The sequence below is a fragment of the Rhinopithecus bieti genome, unplaced genomic scaffold (assembly GCF_001698545.2).
Source record: "Rhinopithecus bieti isolate Rb0 unplaced genomic scaffold, ASM169854v2 scaffold_20153, whole genome shotgun sequence".
In the NCBI taxonomy this organism is placed as follows: Eukaryota; Metazoa; Chordata; class Mammalia; order Primates; family Cercopithecidae; genus Rhinopithecus; species Rhinopithecus bieti.
The window spans coordinates 336,027-360,938 of record NW_016809845.1 but is presented as its reverse complement, the minus strand read 5'-3'; the positions used below and the strand labels follow the sequence as shown (position 1 = coordinate 360,938).

The 24,912-nt window shown below is 38.9% G+C and overlaps 1 long non-coding RNA gene across 2 annotated transcripts in view; it reads left to right on the top strand.

The window, feature by feature from the left end:
- The window catches only part of LOC108541198 (uncharacterized), a 27,265-nt gene extending 3,968 nt beyond the window's left edge, over positions 1-23,297 (top strand). For both annotated transcript variants that reach the window (XR_001888893.1, XR_001888894.1), the window contains exon 5: positions 22,327-23,297. This is a non-coding gene — a long non-coding RNA (uncharacterized LOC108541198). The remainder of the gene's footprint in view (positions 1-22,326) is intronic.
- Positions 23,298-24,912: the final 1,615 nt, after the last annotated feature.

The window sequence follows — 24,912 nt, the reverse complement described above, 5'->3', positions numbered from 1 at the left end:
ACTCCAGCCTGGGCAACAAAGTCAGACTCTGTCTCAAAAAAATAAAAATAATAAATAAATAAATAAATAAATAAATAAATAAATAAATAAAAATAAATAAAAGGCCCACCCACCAAGCGGAGGGATTCTGAGGATGCAGAACAGAGCTTCTACTGGCCTCTGCCTTAATTCTCATCTGTCCCATATCAGACATCAGTGCACAGAAACAGAGCTACATCCACCCAGTGAGACCCATGAACCAGAAGCTTTGGGCTGATGATGTGTCCTTGAGCCTCTTGCCTTTAATTTACTTTCCTTTACGTGTGGCTCCTGGGCTGTGAGATGCTTCTTGATGCCAGTGTCTTGACTCATATACTGAGATTATCTCTGCCTGAGCATCTCCCTCAAGTCTGTTCTGTTCTGCAATAGCTGGAGACCTAAGGTGAGGCAAGTTTCTCCAGTTCCTCAGTCTCAGCAGTGAGACATGACTCAGGGTCCCTCATGCAATCCTGAGCCGGGGGCTGGCCAAACACTGGGTGCCAATTTGAATACAGAAGCCCAGGGTCCCTTCAGGACTGTTATCCACCCCTTCATTTTTGCTGAGAATCTCTCCCTTCAGTCATCACAGACTCTAACACACAAGATTTAGATGAAATTTGAAGAGAGAAGTCAAGGCTTTTCATATATAAATGCCTTCTCCATCCCTACACCAAGCCTCTAACTCTCTCTGTGTTGTGCCATCTTTCTGGAGAGGCAGTGAAGGGATACATTACTTCCACATTAGCCTACAATACCCACTAGTAGACCCTGTATACCAGTAGGAGTGATAACAACAGATTCCTCTAACTCGTTGCTCTCAAATACCAGCAAGCCTCAGAATCACAAGTGGGCCCTCCTGCCTCAGAGATTCTGATTCCATACACTGGGGTTGGGCCTAAGAATCTGCATCTCTTAAAGTTCCCAAGTAGCCCTAATGCTGCTGGTCCAGGCTCACACAAGAACTACCACTGGGATTCACTTCAGGACAGCGTTGCACCACACATCAAAAGCCATCGAGGGCTAACCCATCTCTCTCCATTTCAGACTACTTTCATTGTGATTCTTTCCAGAGACTTTGGCCTTCCGCTGCAACAACTCATCAGAAGTGCTACTTACTTGCCCCAGTGCCATGTCCTAGGACCTCTCTCAACTACTTTTCTCTTCCCTATAAATAATAGCAGCATGGTCTGCAGAGCTGAAGTGGAATGGGCAGCTTTATGTGCCAGGCTGAGGGAATGCTCTTCCTGGGGAGCTGCTTATCCACAGTCTGTCTCAGCCAAGAGTTGGGGTTCCACTTTCCCAGAGATCTGGTTGTTTCACTTACTCAGCAGTCTCTTGCCTTGTCTAGTCTTGTTTCCCAGATAAGCTGCCTTTTCTGGACTGCCATTCAAATACTGCCATGCTCTCTCAGTCCCAGAAAGAATCAGAATAGCCTTTGGGGAATTTTATCACATATAGGAAAGTAGTGAAGTTTGGGCAAAAAAGAGATTATATGACCCAAGTATATTATCCTGCCACTAGTAGTAGACGTCTCTGAGTTCTAACAGCTATAGGAGAAAGAAGGACTCAGCCATTGTTTGATTCCACTTGATTCCACCATCATTTACTAAGCAATCTCCATATGCTGAGAACTGTAGTGTTTTAGAGATGCCTGCTAACTGTTGCTCAACAAGTTCATAAGAATGACAATAATGACAGCTGACCGTACCATTACTGCAGGGCTCGGCAGCATCAGAAATTGCTTACACATAGCCCACCCACCCTTACCATCAAAAGAGTTTGCTGGATTCTACATGCCAGACCCTGCATTACGAGACCCTCCAGTCTCCTAACGGTGCTTCCTGTTGGACAAACTGAAACCAAAGCCAGGCAGTAAAGGAACCCATCAATACAATCCATATAGTTGAGCCCCTCGCCACACAGAGCAGGGTGAAGAAGGGTGGGAAATAGAGTGAGCGAGGCAAATGGAAGATGCCCAGCACATTTCCCAAAGAGTGAAACTGCATTTGAGAGAAAGGTGGCCCTGTGGGCAGGCGTTTAACCCCGAATGGGAAGGTGGGGAGGGGTGGCTAATACGAAAACATTCAAAAAACCCTAAAAAATGGCTACAAACTGAGTATCCCTGATATGCTTTCAAACAAAAGAAGATCTGGCTATGAACTCGAAAGATTATGAGGCACAAAATGACTCAACTCTTATCATGAGAGGAGCTCGACTCTCATATTCAATATTGAAAAATAGAACAGGGGCACATTAATTGAGAAGATAGACAGGGGATCTCATAAGGGTTTAGAAGGGTATTAGCATTTTCTTTGAGTCTAGAAGAAACGGGAAGCACTTCAATAGAAAGGAGGTCAAATGTAGGATAGTCTGAATAAAGGCATGAAATCAGAAAAATAAGAGTGTATTCAAGGATTGATGAATTGCCAGGAACAGGGCAATGCACAGTATGCTGGCAGGAAAATGTGGTCAGATTCATATGAAAAAGTAGACTGGTGCCACATCAGAAATATTTTGGAATGGCAGACAAAGAACAGACTGCTATGTATGCAGCTGGGCATGTTCGAACGGGGAGTAACTTGCTCAGCCCAAGATGGACATGGCACTAACCTACTGGGTAACTCAGCTGCAGGACGAATTAGAGGACACTGAGGGCAGATGGAGAAGGCCAGTCAAGAGGCACACAGTAAAGAAATAAAATGGCTCTGGACAGTGGAAGGGGGAGAAAAGAATAGCTGCAAAACATGTTATAAGGCTAGCAATAAACACATGGGCACCTAGACATCACGGTGGATGGAGAAGGAGAAACCAAGTGTGCCTCTGAAATTTCTCCACTATCTTCCTATGAAGATGTTTCTGCCATTCATCATGATTATTTGGAATGAGGTTGAGGGGTAATTCAATTGTAGAAGTTACTGTAGGACATCCAAGTTGCAATGCTATATCTGGTAGCTGAGAGTATAGATCTGATGTGGGAAACTACAATGAGGTGATGGGTTTTAAAACAGGTGATGAGGTGAAAATTGAAGCAAGAATTAGAGTTGGGGACCATTTAAGAATGTGACATATCTGACATAGAGTAACTCTGGCTTGGGAATGGTTCTATACATTGTCTGATGAATACAAAGATGAAGTCTGAGGGAAAATAGGGAAGGAGAATTACAGTGTGAGGAGGGTTTAGAAGCAGGTAATCAGGTTTTCAGTAACATTATTTGCTGGATGTTAAAAATTTTGAGACACAAGCAGAAGGAAACTAATACGTGTCCTGGTTACAAGAGGAAGTGCATGGAGAACCAAGCCCTTTAGAGTACACAACCTCTCTGGAGCCAGCTCCCAGTTTTCTCTCTTTGGAATGTATGAAGTTCCTGCAGCTGTTGTAACAAATTACCACAAACTTTGTGACTTAAAACAACATAAATTATATTATATTTCAATTCTAGAGGCCAGAAATCTGAAATGGGTCTTATGAGACCAAAACAAAGGTGTTAGCCAGGTGGTGTTCCCTTGGTGGCTCTAAAGGATAATCCATTTCCTTTCCTTTCCCAGCTCACAGAGGCTGCTGACATTCCTTGGCTCACAGCCTCTTTCCTCCATCTTCAAAGCCAGCAGATGAATGTCTTCAGTTCTCTCTCTGATCCTCATACTCTTGCCTCCTTCTTTCACTTATTAAGACACTTGTGATGACAGTAGACCTGCCTGGGTGGGCCAGAATAATCTTACCATCCCAAGGTCCTTAACTTAATCACATTCACTAAGTCCCATTTGCCATGTAAGGCAACATATTCACAAGTTCTAAGAATTAGGGCATGGAAGTTTTCAGGGATGGCATTATTTGCCTATCACAGAGAATACACTTTGCCCTACTTGGAATGCCCTAGAATATTCCAGATATCCCTTAAAAAACAGTTTAATTAGTACCTGCTTGGGACTCATTCACTGATGACACCTCCAGGCAGCTACTCCCTTTCTGTTCCCTGCTCCTCCGGGATGGAACTCAGCACTCAAGAGACCATCAGGCTGGTTCTACTGCCACCAAGGACTTTCCCTCTGATAAAGACAGCAAGAAACTTGATCAAACCATTTCCATATGCTCAAGGACCAGCAAGATTTTTTTTTTTTTTTTTTTTTTTTGGAAGAAGGAAAGGGAAACAAAAGAGAACATGAAGGAGTGAAGGGTAGAAAAAAGGAAGAAAACTGAAGATTATTATTGAGTCTATTTAAGTTAGGCCTTTTCCTCATTTTCTTGGTTCAGCTCTCAAATAATACAGTCTCATAGGCATTGTAGTCCATATTTTACTCATGAGCAGATCAGGGCTCAGAAAAGAGATTTGCCTTGCCCAAGGTTGAGCTAGGAAGATGGGAGCTGGGAGCTGTCTGGCTTTTGCCATCATTATTGTCAATCATGATCCCCTAGATTTACTCCACCCCAGCCACACTGGACAGCATGCTGCCCCTACACATCACTCCTTCTCACTGTAGGCACATCACTCTTTCCCGCCACAGTGCCCTCATACTTGCTACTCACTCTGCCTGGAATATTCTCCTCTAAACATTGTCATATCACTTGCTCTATAACTTTAGGTGTCTGATCAAATGTCACCTCTCCAGTAAGGCCTTTTAAGATCATTCTTTCTATAATAAGTCCTTTCCTCCAAAACACTCTTGAGCTGCTCACTCAGGTGTATTTTTTATCATAACACTTCTCACTAGTTGAAATCAAACTACATATATATAATAGATATATATATATATATATTGTGTGTGTGTGTGTGTGTAAAGGTCCAGGAAGGCAGGAACTTATGCATTTCTGTGCCCCTAGAGCCTAAAAAAAAAATCTAGCATAGAAAAGATATTTCTCAATAAATGTCTATTGAATGAATGTGTCAACTGCAGAATGACAAGGTTTATAAATTTGGAAAGGAGAGCTTTATTTCTCACAAAGTTTTGCAGCCTGTAGGGTGGCCTTTCTGACAACTTAGGTAGCACAGCTTCCGGAAGGAAACCAGAACAGATACTTCAAGGGAGGGACACGGACAGCAGTAATGCATGCTGAACGGAGTGACTGAATATACATATTTAATAAGCTATAGAAGGAGTTATTAGTATTCATGAAAGGAGAAATGTGTCCATGTGCAATTGAACTTTATGCCCCTTAATGGGACCCCTGTACAAGAAATGGCGGTGTTAGCATGATCTGAGGGTGGAGTTGTCAGCCCTCTAATGTCAAAAGATGAAACAGAGGACAAAAAAAAAACCCTCACTTCATATTCTTAGTGGACTGGCCAGAACAGCTCCGTGGTGGGTGGTCTCTTATCAGACAAAACGGGAGGGGCAGTGTCAGGCGATTAATTGAAATCAGTGGCAAAGCCTTCTGAATGGGCTGGTTTCTGTTATGCCCTTAGGGAAGAAAGCATTTTATTTTTAGCTTATAAATTAATACATAAATGAATGAGGTGTGAGATACAGTAATGCTATAGGAATGTTGAGAAGGCGGGATTCCAGGAAACATGAGCTACAGAGGAAGAGCTATTACAGATAAGTTGGCATTTGGGGTGATTCTCAGAATTAGGGATGAATATCCCATTTGCACCAGGAAAAAAGCGTGGAGTTTGGCAAATGTGTGGGCCCTTCTTAGAAAATAAAAGGCACGTGTCGGCCGGGCGCGGTGGCTCAAGCCTGTAATCCCAGCACTGTTGGGAGCCGAGCACGGGCGGATCACGAGGTCAGGAGATCGAGACCTCCTGGCTAACACGGTTAAACCCCGTCCTCTACTAAAAAAAATACAAAAAAAACTAGGGCCGGCGGGTGGCGGGCGCCTGTAGATCCCAGTTACTCGGGAGGACTGAGGCAGGAGAATGGCGTAAACCCGGGAAGGCGGAGCTTGCAGTGAGCTGAGATCCGGCCACTGCACTCCAGCCGGGCGACAGAGCGAGACTCACGTTATCGTCAAAAAAAAAAAAAAAAAAAAAAAAGAAAAAAGGAAAAGAAAAAGAAAAGGCACGTGTCAATGTGTACAGACCTTTTATTCCCGAATGGCCTACTTCTACTTCATTCTGGTGAAAACGAGCCTGTCATTCCTGAAAGCAGGGGTCTACAGCCGACGACATAGTTCTGGGGTCAGGCCAGTTTATACTTCATAGCCACACTCTGCCACTTATCAAACTTTGCAAATCAATTACCCTCTCTGACCCTAGCTTACTTCCTCAAATAATTAAGATGATAAATCTAGTTTCCAGCATTGCCCTAAATGTGCAAACTAGAAAACATATGTAAATCACCAGGTACTTAGAATGTGCTCAAGAAAACTCAGTTATTTCCTTGACCCTAGCTTCTCTAACTGGCCTAGACCAGGACTAGGTTGTTGTTTTTTATTTGTTTGTTTGTTTGGAAATTGTGCTGACATTATTTTATTCTCAGTAATTTCTTGAAACTTCAGGGTTAGATCTAAAGATTATTATCAGCTGTTTCAGCTGCCCCAGGGTGACAGCTGTGTTTTAATGGAGTCACATTTCTCCACAGAGTCTGCCCTGAGGGGCTATAACTTGGGGCCGTCATCAGCCCTGGCAGCTCCTTGTGACCTTGGGTAGAAAGGAGGACATGAGGTTCCCTTGGGCCAGCCCCATACACAGGAAATCAGATGACAAGAGGCCAGCCTGGCTTTGCTTCCTGCCAGCAAGTCTGCCTCCAGCATCCATCCTCTCCCCACAGACCAAATGTGCCGCAGTGGGAAAATGTTCCCACAAAACCATGCAGGCCCTTGGGCAAAAAGCTGATCCCATTACCCATCAGTCTTCATTACAATGAGAAATTAGAGCTGGGAAGGTCCCACAGGGTGCCTGGAATTGCCTCCTTTCCTTTCCTGTAAATGGTCACTCCCACAATCAGCCTGCAGCAACTTCTTCTTAGAGAATAACAGATTTTTTCATGAAAAAGTCCTTTTAAAGAAGTCCAGCTCCAGTCCCCTTCCTTGGTTTCCTCTATCACTTTCTGCTATTTAATTGAGTCACTTGAAAGGGACCAATGCAAACACCAGTATCACTTCTAGTTGTGAGGTCAGACAATTAGCCCCCACCACAGAACTCAGGAAAATGCATATCCAAAAGGCTGGTGTCCTTGGAGAATTTGACCCTCTAATATGGCGGAAACTCCTTCTATCTCTTACTTTCTGAGTACCGGAGAAAATCAAAGACTGTTTTCTAAGTGGGGTTCAGAATCACTGTAGATAGAAATTTGATAGAAATGCAAATTTTTGGACCCTAGACTAACCTACTGCATCTGAAGTTCTGAGGGAGAAGTCAAGCCATCTGTGTTTTAGCAAGCCTTCCAGTTGACACTTTTGCACACTCAGAACCACCGGCCTAGATATCTCAGCTCTTTGCAAAGAGAGTAGTACTCTAGGAGATGACTTGTTATGGGGACAGAAGAAAAGAAGGAAAGGCTCGTAGAGAAGAATGAGACCTGTCTCAATGGCTGAGAACTGGCAGACCCAAGACAGGCCAGCTCAAGAGGTCTCTGAAGCCCACTCATTGCAGGTCTACCCAGAATGACCTCAGAAAGGAGGTGACTCTGGCAACCTTGGTCTAAGTCACAGTGAATTTCTTGACATTCTGGTGGTCTTAACTTTCAGGGTGGTAATTCATGATTCAACATCACCCTTGTGATGATCTTCATTAACACAGAAGCTAGAAAGAAATTATTTAGGCAGATAGTGAAGGTAAGAGAGTCCTTGATAAGGTTTCCTTTTAATAAAAGCAGCCCACAAATCATTTCTTTTGTACCAAAAAGCAGCCTGAGAAATCAAGCTGCAAGCATAAATAAGCAAGCAAAAATGCCGGCAGCTGTGCCAACAGAAAAGCAATATATGGAAACCATGCATATTCAACATGAGGTTCCCTCGCTCTTTTTCTTTGTCACCATGTGTGTGGTAAAAAGGCAGACAACATGGCGCCAGCTAGTTAGAGACCCCATCTGCATAATTCAAGATTAGGCTGGGATGGCCAGCTTCTTCACAGGCTATGCAAACAGCACACCTGGTCCAACCAATCTTTTGGGCCCTATGTAAACCAGACACTGCCTCCTAGAGCTCGTCTATGAAACCCCATGCATTTCACCACAAAACCGGAAGACCCACTTGGGATCCCTTCTCTCTCTGCAGAAGAGAGAGCTTTTCTCTTCTCTTTCTCTTGCCTATTAAACCTCCACTCTTAAACTCACTTCTTGTGTGCCTGCATCCTCGATTTCCTTGGCGTGAGACGACAAACCTCAAATAGTTACCACAGACAATGATGCCACTTCATCATGTTCCCAGTACTGCACTACCAGATGATGGGAGGGGGCCATGGAAAGTCCTAACTATCCCAGCCATGAGGTTTACTTGGGTTTTCCCTTTAACTAATTGTTTTAAGCTCTTTCTGCCTACATTTTCTTTGGTCTTCGCTCAGTCAAGACACTAATCTTAATCTTAATCGCTTATCTTATCTCTTAATCTTATCTTAATCTCTCCTTTTACCTGTTCTATATGTTCTCTTCCTTTTACAGAAGAACAAAACAAAAATTAATATTTATTTAATATCTATAGATACTCGGCATTTTACTAAGTCAATGAAATACATTATCCCGTTTAATGCCCAGATAACCCTATTAGGCAGGCATAATTATTCAGTTAGGTTTAAATGAAGTAACTGAGGTTCCAGGAAGTCGTTATTTGAATAAGGAGCCTGCCTAGTATGAGATGGAACTGTGTATGATTCTACTTCCCTCTCCAAGTCTTTCCCTTAAGCACGAGCTTTCTTTTTTATATTGGTAAATTTACTGTGTACACAAGGGTAAATAAATAAATCATGTAAGTTCACTGCATTAAACAAGAAAGACTAATTTATTCTGCAGTAACAAATGTCTACATCTCAGTAGCTTAGCACATAAATTATAGTTTTTCACTTACACAAAGTTCACTGCAGGTCCAGAGGTTCTCCAGGGCACCCCCTTTCAGCAGTGACCCAAGAGGTTCAGGCTGTCTCCATCTTCTGGTTCAGTCAACATGACAGGGAAAAGATCTCAAGGAGATCATGTGATAGTTTTTACTATCTCTGTGTGGGAGCGATGCTCCTCACGTCCCTTCACATTTTATTGACTAGAACTGAAGTTATGGGTTCCCCTAAAGGCAAGCAGGCTGGGAAATGTGGAACTCTATGTACCCTGCAGGAGAACAAGTTTTTGTGAACACAGAGCATATATTCTGGCAAGCATTGCTTAAAGAAAATAGTAAAATGAATATACATATACCTACCACTCAGCTTGACAAATTCTACAGTATCAGAGAAGCCCATATGTACCCTACCCATTGCACCACCCTCTCATAGCAAAGTTCTATCTTAAATTTTGTGTTAACCATTCCCTTCCTCCTTTGTAAACAGAATCAAACACTTGCTTGTATTTTTTTAAAAAATATGTACAGAGTTCCTGTTCTTTATATAAATGGAATCATAATATATATATTTTTATTTGACTCAATATTATGTTTTTGGGATTTATTCACACTGCAACACATACCTTTAGTTCATTTATTTTCACTAATGCCTGGTATTTTATTGAGTGAATGTACCAACATTTTCTATTCTACTGTTTATGTAAAATAGAAATTCCATTTGTTTGCTAACATGAATAATGTTGCTCTGAATATTTGTGTGAGTACCTTCTCATGAACTTTCTCAAGAGCATTTTAGGGTATATACTGATGAAATAAATTGCTAAGTTATAAGATATTCTCACTGTCAATTTCACTGGAAATGACAGACTGTTTACCCATAAATGATATAGGACAATAAGCAGTGTTGATGAGGATGTGGAGCAACAGAGACTCTCATCTTCCTAAGTTCAGTGGGAGCAAATGTTGGTAAAATCACTTTGGAAACCAGTGTGTAAATGAGTCCCATATTCAGAAACAATGTTGTTTGGGACAAAAGGATAATATTCTGTAAGTTTTCGTTGGTGATGCTGGCAGAAATATTAAGATATTAAGGCAATTTCAAATCCAAGGTAGAAGGTCCTCCAGTGAGTACAAACACATCCCCAATGGAAGGCCTTTCATGATGGAAGGGGTCATTGCAATCAACCTGCCACTAAGTAGCTGGTTGATTCCCCTGGAGAGTGTGACTGTATTGGGGGTACAATGTTGTTCTCTATCATTGGCTGGTAGACACACACACACAAAGTTGTCTAGCTTGGTATTGGCCAGGGAGAACCTATGAGGTTTAGCCCATAAATATTGTTCATTCCTACTGCTCTGGCTGCCACTTCAACTCTTGAGTTCTGTAAACAACTATTTTAGTGGCTAAGGGAAGATGTTGACTACATCTACAATTTTGTCATTTTGTCAACCTGATTATTGAGGATTTCCCTAGTGTGAATTCTCTTTGGTGTGAATTCACACAAATGACTATCTTCCAATTAGGGCCCATTTTGTGAGATTCACACATACATCTCTTTTTCCAGAAACCCTTGTCACTAATTCTCAAATCTTGTCATTCCATGTCACTGGCCATTAGACATAACCATTAGCCATTGCCCATGAATCAGTGCACATAGATACCTCTATTTCTTCTCTCAATCAAAGTGAGCAACAAATTTACTGACTGTGGTCTTGCCCAGTGATAAAATATACTTTCCCCACTGCAATTGATGGCTACCCCAGATTGGGGCTATAAAATTGGCTCATGTAAGCTTACTATCATACCCATCTATAAATAAAGACTAAAATATTTGGTCACAGGGAACTCTCCCCATTAAGTTGAAAGTGTGAGTTGAAAGAGTAGTGTCAATGCAACACAAGTGAATGCCATGAGAATCTTGTTTCATTCAAGATCTGCTTCAGCCTGATTTCACATGAACTATTTCCAGGTGCTAATCAAGTACTTCAGAACATCATAGTGGCCAAGTGCAGTGGCTCACACCTGTAATCTCAACACTTTGGGAGGCTGAGGCAGAAGAATCATTTGAGTCCATGAGTTTGAGACCAGCCTGGGCAACACAGTAAGACCCTGTCTCTATAAAAAATGAAAAATGAAATAAAAAAAGAAAAGCATAATGTGATGAAGGTGTGATGGCTCATGCCTATAATACAAGCACTTGGGAAGGCCAAGATAGAAGGAGCACTAGAGCCCAGGAGTTCAAGACCAGCCTGGGCAACATAGTGCACCTATGGTCCCAACTACGAGACTGAGGTGGGAGAAGCACTTGAGCCCAGGAGTTCGGGACCAGCCTGGGCAACATAGTACAACCATATTGCTACAAAAAATTTAAAATAAAATCTAAAAGAAGGTTTTGCCCAGTGGCTGACACCTGTAATTCCAGCACTTTGGAAGGCTGAGGTGGGAGGATTACCTGAGCACAGCAGTTTGAGACCAGCCTGGGCAACACAGTAAGATGTTGTCTCTACAAAAAAAAAAAAAAAAAAAAAAAAAAAAAAAAAAAAAAAAAAAAAAAAAAAAAAAAAAAAAAAAAAAAAAAAAAAAAAAAAAAAAAAAAANTGCACCTATGGTCCCAACTACGAGACTGAGGTGGGAGAAGCACTTGAGCCCAGGAGTTCGGGACCAGCCTGGGCAACATAGTACAACCATATTGCTACAAAAAATTTAAAAATAAAATCTAAAAGAAGGTTTTGCCCAGTGGCTGACACCTGTAATTCCAGCACTTTGGAAGGCTGAGGTGGGAGGATTACCTGAGCACAGCAGTTTGAGACCAGCCTGGGCAACACAGTAAGATGTTGTCTCTACAAAAAAAAAAAAAAAAAAAAAAAAAAAAAAAAAAAAAAAAAAAAAAAAAAAAAAAAAAAAAAAAAAAAAAAAAAAAAAAAAAAAAAAAAAAAAGAAAGAAAGAAAGAAAGAAAGAAAGAAAAGAAAAGAAAAGAAAAGAAAAGAATTGGGCATGGTGGCATGTACCAGTGGTCCCAACTACTTAGGAAGCTGAGGCAGGAGAATCACTTGAATCACTTGAGCCCAGGAAAAAAAGGTTGCAGTGCCCCATGATCCTGCCACTGCCCCCCGGGCGGAGAAAAAAAGAAAAATTTTTTCTAAAAAAAAAAAAAAAAAAAACTGCAAATATTACACTGTGATGGATTAAATAGCAAGAGTCTCATTACCATATATACAATTACTACTAGGTTCCAGAAAAAAAAAAAAAGCTCAGAAACCTTTTTTCCAAAGAAAAATACTTGATGAGTGACATGAGCAAAATAGTAAAGTTTGTAGCTACAAGCTTTTTTGCCTCCATGGAAACATTGAAAACCAAGCAGAAACTGTAAGATCCAAATTTGCTGGAGCTCTTAAAAAATAGTTAAAAGTTTACAGAAACTAAGCAAATGCTGAATAAACAAAGAGATAACTTCAAAATAGTAGAAAAACATCACAGTATTTTTACTTGACCTTGTAAACCCTCCCAAGACAGAGGTAGTTTTGAAGAAAACAACCTGCATTTCCAGGAGGGGACCCTGGTTTATGCTTCCAGAAGGAGCAAAGAAGACCTTTTTACGAGTTATTGTGCTTGTGTTCTAAAATGTCTGGGAGTTACCTGAAGAACTTATACAAGTCCCTCATTTCTGTTTGGCCTAATTCAGAACTCATACAAGATAGAAAAGTCACCAGCAGTGCTAGAAAATGTAAAATGAAGGAAAAACTTGCAATCACCTGAGATAAAGATTAAGACACAAAATTGAGACACATAATAGATCACCTAAAGTCTGTAGGAAGATCTGGGGAGGGAGTTTTTTGGGGGTTGGGAGGAGATTAGGACATTCAAAAACACCATGTGCATACCCAGAGTGGAATGCATGCTCAGAAAAGATTTGAGAAGACCACTGGCTAATCTCTAGGTTCAGAGAAAGAAACCTAGCATAGCATTGAAAAAGTGCTCCAGCACAAAACTAATCTGAAAAGAGAGCTGGGCATGGTGCCATGCACCTGGAGTCATAGCTACTCAGAAGGCTGAAGTTGGAGAATCACTTGAGCCCAGGAGGTTAGGCCACCCTGAGTAAAATAGCAAGACTGTGTCTCTAAAAACAAAAGAAGTAAAAATAAAAATATAATATAAAAAGACTGTGAGCTGTAGTGCTATAATTTGTAAGTGTGTCCCCTTCAAATTTCATGTTGAAATTTGATTCCTGATGTTGGAGATGGAGTCTAATGGGAGGTTTTTGGGTCATGGAGGTGGATCTCTCACGAATAAATTAATACCCTCCCACCAGCAACGAAGACTGGGTAAGTGAGTTCTCATATTTTAGTTTCCACAAAATCTGGTTGATAAAAGGAGCCTGGCACCTCCTGAACATGTGGGCACTCCTTCACCTTACATCATTAGTGGAAACTTCCTGAGGCCCTCACCAAATACAGACACTGGTACCATGCTTCTTGTATAGTCTGAAGAACTATGAGCCAAGCAAAACATTTTTCTATGTGAATTACCCAATCTCAAGTGTTATTTATAGCAACACAAAATGAACTAGGACAGAAAATTGGTGCTGAATACTGAGATGTTGCTATAGGATACCTGCAAATGTGAAGTGCCTTTACAACTGAGTAATGGGCTGTTGAAAGAGTTTGGAGAGCTCAGAAGAAGACAAAAAATAAAGAAAAGTTTGGAACCTTTTGGAAATTGGTTAAGTGGTTGTAACCAAAATCCTGATAGAAATATAGACAGTAAAGGCCATGCTAATGCGGTGTCAGACAGAAATGAGAAACTTATTGGAAACTGGAGCAAAGGTCACTCTTGTTACACTGTGACGAAAATCTTGGCTGTATTGTGTCCATGCTGCAGGCTCTGTGGAAAGCTGAACTTAAGAGTGATGACCTGGGGTAACTGGCAGAAGAAAAACATAAGTGTTCAAGAAATTGCATGGTGACTTTTTATAGCTTGCAATCAGATACAGCAGCAAAAAAAAAAAAAAAAAACCCTAAAGGTGGAATTTATGATTAAGAAGAGAACAGAGCGTTAACATGTGAAAAATTAGCAGACTAGCTCTGTGGTAGAGAAGGAAAGAAGATTTTTATGAGAGTAACCTGAGGGCGCTGTGGAGCAACCACTTGCTAGAGAGATTAGCACAGATAAAAGGGATCCAGGTGCTAACAATAAAGACAATGATAAAAAGGACCTGAAGACATTTCAGAAATCTTCAAAGTCACCTCTCCCATCACAGGCCCAGAGGCCTAGGAGGACAGAATGGTTTCAGGGGCTGGGCCTGGCATGCTACTTCATTGTGCTGCCCTGATACTTCTTATTGCATCTCAGTTACTCTGGCTCCAGCTAAGACTCAACTGCCTCAGGTACTGCTTGGGCCACCTGCTCTAGACAGGTAAAGCAGTAAGCCTTGGCAGCATCCTCATGGTTCTGAGTCTGCAGGCATCCACCCAGAATGCAAGAATGGGAGAAGCTTGGTGGTTTCCAACCATATTTCAGAGGATGTATTAGAAAGCCCAGGTGCCCAGGCACAAGCCTGCCACAGAAGTGGAGCCACCACAGAATGCCTCAACTAGGTAAAGACCTATGGAGTCATATAAGCATGGCCATCACCTTCCAGACCTAGCATTATAGAGCCTTTGGCAGTGTGGAACTTTAGCCTAGAAGAGCCACAGGCATTTGAGTCCAACCCATTAGAGTAGCCAAATGGGCTACACCAAGCAAAGCTTGGGGGTGGGGCTGTCCAAGATATTGGGAACCTCCTACTCCTTACATCAATGTGTCCAGGATGAAGTACATAAAGTCAAAGAGATTATTTTGGAGCTTTAAGATTTCATATCTAGGCAGAGAAAGACGGTGGAACAGAAGGCTCCACCAGTCAACTCCCCCACCAAAAATACCAATTTAACAACTATCTCCACACACACACACACATACACATACACACACACACACACACACACAAATCACCTTCATAAGGATCAAAAACTAAGTGAGCACTCATACTACCTGGTTTTAACTTCTTATCACTGGAAAAGGCACTAAACAGGTAGAGAAAACAGTCTTGAATCACTGACGCCACCCCTCCCCCACCACCCCACTGACCAGTGTGGTGCAGAGAGTGTGTCTGTGTGCTGGGAGAGGGAAAGCACAGCAATTGTGAGGCATTGAACTCAATGCTGTCTATTAAACCAGAAAGGAAAACCAGACCAAACATATCTAATGTTCATCCTCAGAGGGAACATTTAAACTAGCCCTAGCCAGAGGGAATCACCAATCCCATTGGTCAGAAATTGAGTTCCTGCAAATGTCATACCATGAACTAAAGTGCTCTGAGCCCTAAGTAAACTTGAAATGCAGACTAGACCACACAGACTACAACTCTTAGGTGAATCTTAGTGCTGAACTGATCCAGAGAAAGTGGACTGGGAATGTACATGACCAACTGAGATGCTGGGGTGGCTAAGGGAGTGCTGGCATCACTCCTTTTCTTACCCTAGCCTACACAGTTTGTGGTTCCAAAAGAGACTCCTTCCTTCCACTTGAGGAGAGGAGAGGGAAGAGTGGGGACCACTTTGTCTTGCATCTTGGATGCCAACTTAGCCACAGCAGCACAGGGTACCATTCAGAGTCATGAGACCCCCAATCCAAGCCCTACCTCCTGGGTGACATTTCTAGACACACTCTGAGCCAGAAAGGAAGAACCCAGTCCTCACAGCATTCATCATCTGCTAACTGAAGAGCCCTTGTGCTGTGAATAACTAGCAGTGATACTCAGGTACTTCATCGAGGGCCTTAAAACACTAGATAAACTCAAGTCAAAGAATTAGATATTTCAGGGACCATAAACACAAAAGAACACAGTCTATGCAAAAATAGTTTTGAAAAGCCATTAAACAACGGGATAATTAAAATCTTATACAATCAAAACTAGCAACCCTAGAAAAGGGAGACAATCTTATTTCCAAGGTTACTACATCGTAATACTTAAATGTTTACTTTTCAACAACAACAACAAAAGTCACAGGCATATAAACAAACAGTAAAAGATTCCCCTGAATGGGGAAATTAGGAAAACAATTAATCGACACAAAATAGTTGACAGAAAGGAAATTAGGAAAAAAACTAATTGACAGAAACTATTCCTGGGGAAGTCCATACATTGGACAAGGAAGAAAACCTAAAAACAACTGTCTCCCATATGTTCAAATACTTAAAGGAAGGACAAAATGAAAGCAGAAAGACAAGGAATGAAAAAAATGAGAATATCAGTGACTTACTAGGAAGAAAACCTGAACATATCTTAATACTTAAATGTTTAGTTTTTGACAACAAACCAAGTAACATCTTGGGAGTTGAAAATAAAATAATGGAAATAAAAAGTTTACAAGATGAGTTTATCAGCAGAATTGATGAGGCAAAAGAAAGAATCAATGATGTTGAATATAGTACAATTTATATCAACCAGTCTGAAGAGCATAAAAAAGGAAAGAATGAAGAAAAGTTAACAGAGCCTAAGAGAACTGTGGGGGACCAAGATATGCAATAGAAGAATCCCAGAAAGAGAAGATAGGGGTAAAAAGGTAGATACATATTATTTAAAGAAATTGTGGCCAAAAATCTTTGCATATTTGATGAAAGATATGCATCTACAAATCCAAGAAACTCAATAAAATCTAAGTAGGGTAAAGCCAAATAGATTTACAGTGAGATGTATAGTCAAACTGTCAAAAGTCAAGGGAAAGAGATAATTTTGAAAGTTGCAAGAGAAAAGCAACTCATGACATACAAGGAACTGTTAATAAAATTAATAGTCAATTTTACAAAAAAAAAACTAAGGAGATAAGAAGGTAGTGGGAAGATATATTTAAAATGCTAAAAGAAAAAAACCAAAACTGTCTATAATGACACCCTTGATCAGATAAAAGAAGACAAATTTGAATAAGCTTTAGCAGCAACTTCAAAAGTTACCAATCTTTACAAATGATGCCTATAGATTATGATTTAATGCATTTACTACAAAAGTTACATTTATGTAATTTATATAATAAAATGACTTTTCACTTAGATCAAATGACTGCACTTATATTTGGGTTTCATATTTCTTTTGAAATATATGAAAGAGTGAGGAAAGAAGCCTGTTACAAGTTAATTTAAATATCAGAAGGAAGAAGATTTTACAAATAGTTAAATGAGTGAAAGAAACTTGTTTATAAGGTTCTATCAGAATGCTTCAAACGGAAAAATTACAGTTGAGGTAAACCTCCCAATAAATGGATCAAGATTTTAGTCCATTTAGAGAATTCTAAATAAAGAGGTTATAAGTTCCTTTTATTGAAGGAGAAACATAAAATGTTATTGTAAATACAATTTTAACTTCAGCTAAAAAATTCCATTTTGAGAATTAATTTGTTGGGCAGTAAAAATACAAATGAAAATTTTAGTGAAGCACAGTCTCATATTCTTTTGCAAAAGAATAATTTTACAAAATTAATGGACTTAGGTAATAAAAATGTAATTGGAATTGTTTATAGTACACACATAATTTCTAATTGCTCTCAAACAAGCATCAGTATTCTAATGATGCAGATACAAAGCATAGCCAAAATATAACAATATTTGCATATATACAGAGTAACTAAATGACAATTAGTCTGGCAAAATAACGACTACAAAATTCAGCTATGGCAGCACATTCTTTCACTCTGTGTTGCTTGATATCAGTCAAATTTTAGAAACATATAAGCCTTTTGAAGAAGTACTGTGTAAATCAACTTAAATGTCCTACAATGGTATTGGATATTGTTCAAATAAGTTTTCTAAATCTTTCATGTGTTTTATTAAAAATCAGCTGTAAATCATTAGGCAGTGTATTCAATAAATAGAGCACAAAAGAATCCACTTTTGCACTTTCAAAAATTTGGAACTTTTGAAAGCAAAGCTTACAAACAGAAAGACATTTAAATTTAATTATTCAAAAGAAAAAATGAAACTGAAAAAATTACGCAAGAAGAATTCAAATAGTGTTCAAGATTTTTAAAAATTCTATAATTATGCTTTCAAATATCTCAGTTGTGGGAATAATTTTTTAAATAAAGATTCTATTTTTATTTCAATAGGTTGATATTCAGTAAGAGAGCAGAATGAAATCGAGATGACCTCTGGCTTTACAGCATCTGAATTTGATAAAACAGTCAAAAAAATTATAATTGCAAATAACCTATTTGATGAGATTTTGGTTACAAAAATATTTTTCAAAGAAAAGTACACTTGACTGAGGCCAAATAATAGTCCTTGGAAAATATATTATCTAAAATAGATACCAATTTTGATACAAAAATAGAATTATGACTAACCTCCATTTAGCAGTATTTTCTCTGAAATTATAAAGTTTCTCAGCACTTGTAGAGAGGGAGTACTTTTTCATTTAAAAAAATTGTGGTCTACAAAGAAAGATTAATTGAAAATGTCAACAATTTGAAACGTTTTGCTTGTAAAAGGCAACTTTGAAAACATTTTAGACATTTTATTATTAAAATATTTAATAAGTACACATTAAAAATAAAATCTTCTGAAACATACCTATGACACAGGTAAGCTACAAAATTCATGAGGATACAAGTGTTTGGCAAGAATAAAATATTTTTTGTTTCTTGTAATTTTAGATAATCAATAAAAGGTTTATTTTATGTTGCTTTAATGTATACAAAAGTATATTATTATGTTTTAGAAAAAGTTACAGAAAATCATTATAAACAGTCATTTTACACATCTACCAATACAACAAATTCAATGTATTAATCAATTGATAAATATTTCAAAATGATATAATTTTAATTCCATAAATTATATGGTCAGCCTATTACCCTCCTTAACCCTGATCCATTTATGCCTAATTCCTGACCTTGAGTTAACAATCACAGGGTGCCAAAAATGGATCATATGTTATCTCTAATGCCCACTAAACAAATATAAATAAATACACATTATGAGGAATAATATCACTTGGAGGTTAAGAGAATGGATTCTGGAGCCATATGAGGTCTGTGGTCCCAGAATTGCTATTCTGTAGCTGCCTGACCTTGCTTTAATTTCTTCATCTGTAAATGAAAATGATAGTCATAGCCTAGTCATGGCAATCAAATGAGTCAATATATGCACTTACAGCAGTGTAGACCTAATAAGAACATAATATGCCTTTTTTTAATCTTATTTTTGCAATCTAAGTAGTACTGAATTATTACAACTTCACGAGAATTCTGTTATCCGCAATTTCCCTCCCATTTTCATTGATGTCCCCAAGTCTCTTGTTCTGAGCAACTTGAATTCCACTACCTATATTCCCTTCCCAGTATCCCTATCCTTATTTTCATTCATACTCTATCTAATCCCTTTCATATTTCAGCCTGTCTTATGGCAAACCAATCTTAAGTCCTGAATTTCTCTTTGCTCAATTTGCCAAACATAGCATATCAGCAGTAAGGACACTTCTGAATGCAATTCATCAACAGATTAGGAGGTATTGCGATAAATCAGAGTTTCCAGATCAGATTTCCAGAGACTTAAAGGGAAACTCTGACGGGTTTCTCTTGCCACTGGTCCCTAAGGTAGAACACAACAGATTTATGGATGGTGTCATCTTCAACATGTCCACCAGATTACAGTCCAGCAGTTCTCTTGTTTGGCTTGAATCCATTGGCTGTACTAATTATTGAGATGGCTTCATGTGTGATCATGCCAAACAGCATCTTTGTTTGGATTTAGAGTTCTAGCAAAAAAAAGCAAGAATGGCTTCTAGCCCAGAGATGATTTGCAAAAACACAAAGCAACCAAAAGGAGCAGAAAAATGACTGGCCAGAAGTTTCAAACAAATGTTCCCCTTTAATAACATTTACTAGTGAAACAAACACAGAATAGGATGACAGTGCTTGGCTTGTAAGCAAACTTTAGGCTTAGTGTTTTTAGCCAAATTTCCATGTAACTTAAAGAGCTTAAGTTTTCCTGGGTGCCAAAAAGTGAAATCTCGTCCACATTCCAAATCTTAGGGACCTCTGAATAAAGGTAATTGAATCATAAATGACATGTAATTTCATGAAGATAAAGTACAAATGAAGCAGAGATTGTTTCCTCCAATAAAATAATTATGAGAAATACAGTAACAAATTCTTTCTCCTCTCTTCCCATAGATTGCTGCCATGCTTGTTTTTTCTGTGTTCAATATATTTACCTGATAGCTAATTGGCATCCTTCTCCTCTTCTCCTCCTTATGCTAGATCCCCCCTCATATTGGGAATGAACCACCTACTTCTCCTACTGCTTGACTTGATACTATGACTCCGCGATCTTCCTCCAACCACAGACATTGGTCACATTACTTCTCAGTTCCAGATATGATGCTACAACTCTTTTTACTCCCACATTTGTGCATCCACCCAACTCTCTCCATGACACCAAAGTAGGGAAAATATCTTTCTATCCTGTAGAGTCCTCCTTGTGAAGAAGGCTCTCATTAGGCCATAAATGGTGCCATCATGTACTTCATCTAATCTAATCTTTTGGTCTCAATCTTCATCACACTCAGCAAACTAGACTAAAAATTGCCCCTTTCCTCCAGTAATCAACCCTTGTCCTAGCAACAAGCTTATATGCAATATCTCCATCTTGCTTTGACCACGCATTCCACAATAATTTCCTGAGAACTTACCTTGTGCCCTGCCCTGAGTTACAAGCTAAATGTATGTATATAAAAGTTTCTGACCTTATTTGTATTTGTTCTCTAAGTTACAATTTTTAAAAAAGTACCACAAAGCAGATGGCTTAAAGCAACAGAAATTTGTGACTCGCAGTTCTGGAGGCCAGGAATTCAAAATTACCCATTTCTAGGTTTGTCTAATGTTCTCTAGATATACCAAGCAGTCACAATGCAAGAGAAAAGGAAGGCACATATTTTTATTTACCCAAGCTCATGGTATTATGGAGGGGAAGAGGGAGAAGGAGATGAGGCTATTGGTGAGAATATAGAAAAAGAAATGAACCTGAGAAGACATCGATAGATAGAAGAGCATGGAAAATTGAGGGTCTTCTGCCTTATTACATTGAAAGATGAGGTAAGGCATCTAGATGGCAGAAGACATAGAACTTTACATTCAGAGCATAGTAAGTTCCAGAAGTTGAAAGATCCTAGGTGTCAGGAAGTTGGATGGCTATTTCTGCATGTGACCTAAAGTAAAATCAGGTCTTGGGGTAGGGTAGAAGGCTAGACTAGGTGCCCAAGTTGCTTGGATTATAATATGTGACCAAACAAATAGTAGAAAGGGAGAATTAGAAAATTTTCTGGTTGAATGTCATCAGCTTTGGTAACTATTATAGTTGCTAATATTTGTTAAGTGTCTTCTAAGAGCTAGGTATGGATATATATGTTAATTTAATTTTCAAAATATCTATATGGGTATATGCATATCTACGTTATTTTCTTCAATTTACAGGTGAGCACTATAAAAATGAGTCAAACAACTGTTCAGTAAGGGGTATAGCAGCATTTTATTCAGGCTATCCAACCCCTGGTTTTGCACACTTAACTACTACCTAAGATGAGAGGAATGGTTTATTTGGGTTCAGAGAAATAATTTGGAAGAGGCACTGAGGGCTTCCTACCTCGGAGTGAGCATCTGCTGATGAAGACTGCCATAAATCAGCATCAGCAGGGTATATGGAAGGTTAATTTTATCAGGTAGAGGCAAGACTCAGTGAGGACTTTGATGATGGGCATGTGCTGGTTTAACATATAGCAAGACCTTAAAGGCTCCAGTGCTAGAGGAAGTGCAACAGCATGAAAGTGGATTTTGGAAGCAGAAACTCTAAAACAGTATGGAGTTCAGAGAAGACATGCATTTTATTATAGAATAAAAAGTTGCAAGAATATGAGGCAGAAACTTTTGGCTAGTTCTAGGATTTCACAAAAGAATCTGGATAGAGCTGTTTACCACCATGATGGATTATAGCCCAGAGCTATCAGAGGCTTAGTGATGCCACTAGACAAGGCATCATGTTGAGCATCTTTGCATGAGGCATAATCTTTATGCTGCCAGGTTCACTGTGATATATTTATATTTATAATAAATTTTATCTTAGATTCTCTCTGGACTACAGATCAAAATTTTAAAAAGGTAAGTCTCTACTCCATTTCAAGGCTGCTTGTTGACTGGTCTAGCCATTCTTTGTCTTTGTCATTGGGTGATCAGTTAAGTTTGGCGGTGGAAAGCACATACCAGGCTTGCAGGTAGCTGAGGCTTGCTGGAGCCAGGGATTATTCTCCAAGCTGCCGTTCTGAGCATGGTAACCCAGATTTTATCTATTCAACAGATGCAGTGCTGCAGATTCTGTGTGAATTCAAAGAAAGGAGGACTCAAACAAGAGGACTTGTGGGATTTCAGATATTGATCACATCCTTGTCCAAGTGGAGAAAAATTTTCTACATCAGATCCCAGTGAATGAGCTCATGATAATACCATGAAATCAAGACTTCCAAATCCCTTAAACACGGAAAAAACCCTCAAATCTAAACGGACATTTAAAGCCACTCAAGACACAGACAAAAGCACTATCTGCCAGAGTATACAGGCTACCAACTTGACAATTGTGTATCCATACATATACATGTGCACATATGTGCATGAGTGTGCACACATATACCCACATGCACACACATAAGAAAAGTGATTGATCTGGTCTAATGCAGGAGAAGGAAAACCCTTAGCATGATGCTAAATACAGAATTAATAATAAAGTTAGATAATCCCCACTTGTACTACAACTAGTGAATGAATGTTTCATGGGGAAAAGGATGCTTACATAGTCTCAAAGTTTCTTCCCACAATTTATTTTTTTACAAAAGGGAAAAAAAAAGTAATTTCACAGTTGAGAAGTCTGGTGAATTACCATGTTAACCAAGTGATTAGAGTTAACATAACTAATATTGGATAATCTAGAATCATATGATATTTGATATAAATGCATTGAGAAGTATACAGTATTGCTTCTGTTCCACAAGTGACAAGTAATAATAAAAACATAAATAAATAAAATGATGAGAAGACATCAGACAAACACAAATTGATGGACATTCTAACACTATGCTTGCAGTGTTAGAATATTTCATATTAGAGACTGAAGACTCATGACAATTAAATGCAATGCCTTTAATATTGGATTACTAAACTGAGAAAATAACTATACAAAGGACATTATGGGACAAATGGGTAAGTCACTTAACCATTCTGTGTCTCATTTTTCTAAACTGACAAAGGGGGGCTAAGCCTATTCATCTCCAAAAGTTATTAGTGCATGAAATGAGATATCTTTGTAAAGTATGTAGCACAGGTCTGAGCATAATAAATATCTAATATGTACTCACTGATAGCTTTCTTATTCACCATAGTCCCCTTTCTCCACTCCGCAATTTATTCTTACTTTGTAGTTGGGCTGATTCTGACGATGTGACTTATTTTTGCCACCTAATTGTAGCTTTAGGGTAACTTTTGCAACTGCCCAATGTCGGGTTGTAATAAGTTAGCTTCTGGCCTTTGCTTTCTCTTCTACCTGTCCATAGTGTCTGTGTGTGAGTGCATCTGAGGGTCTCAGCCTTCTCTCCTGATATTATCTACATTTGTTCTCAAATGTCACTGTCTGAGTAATGCTTTCCCTGACTACATTTACATGGAAATCTACAACTACTCGACAATTTCAAACCTGCTTCATTTTTCCTCATAATATGTATACTTTAACATGCAACAGGCATTTACTTGATTGTTTTGGTTATTTTCTGTTCTTCCCCTCATTGGAATATAACCTCCAGGAGGGCAGGATATTTTGGCTGTTCTTAATTGATATATCTCCAGCATCTGGAACAGAATTGACACTTCATAGATGTCTGTTGAAGGGATCATAAAGGCATTTATGAAAGGCGTTCATAAATATTTGTCAATGAATGAGCTTTTCTCATTTGCCTGCCAGGTGCCCTCTCCTTTCTTAGATGAGGGATGACTCCTTAGATGAGGGGTGCATGGCAGCCACTGTGAGCCAAAGTGGGAATTTATGGCCATTGTTTAGGTTAATTAGTATTTCTTAAAGAAAACTCAGAAGTTTATGAATTCATGTAGAACTAAAAGATGAATTCTCTAAGATTGTATTGGGGTAATTATAGAAATTAGAGTAAAATTTGGGACACGTGAAATATAAGGAAATGAAACTTATCCCTAGAGTTTCTTGCCAAAAACAAACAAACAAACAAAAAAATAGATTACCTTGTTACACAGAAAAATAGGGCCACAGACAGAGTCCCCACTCAGAAACTAGGGATAAAAGGAAAACAGAAATAAAGGTATTTTAAGTGAATGTGAGGAGAAAATATAAGCATCCAATTATACCTAATAATTTAGGGTGTCACCATAACAAGTTTCTAAATATTTCAAAAATAACAATGTTTTGAATATATACTTTTAAGAAAAAGTATGAATTAACTTTTTTCAAGCTAAGAAAGTGCTCATTCACAATTATAAAATTAAACTCAAAAAGGTGTATTTTGGTAAGAACAGTTAACATGAGATCTATCTGGTTAACCATATTTTAAGTGTCTAATGAATTATTTTTTACTATAGGGACAATGTTGTGCAGCAGCTCTCCAGAGCTTATTTATCTTGCTTAACTAAAACTTTATACCCATTGATTAGAAATTCCCTATTTACTCTTCCCCCAGTTCCTGGCAATGACCACCACTCCTTGATTCTATTAATTTGATTATTTTAGATACCTCAGAGTAGGGTAATCACACAATATATGTCTTTCTGTGGCTGTCTTATTTCACTTATTATTGTGTTCTCAAAGTTCATCCATGTTGTTGCATATTGCAGAATTTCCTTTTTTTTAAGGCTGAATGGTACTGTATTTTAT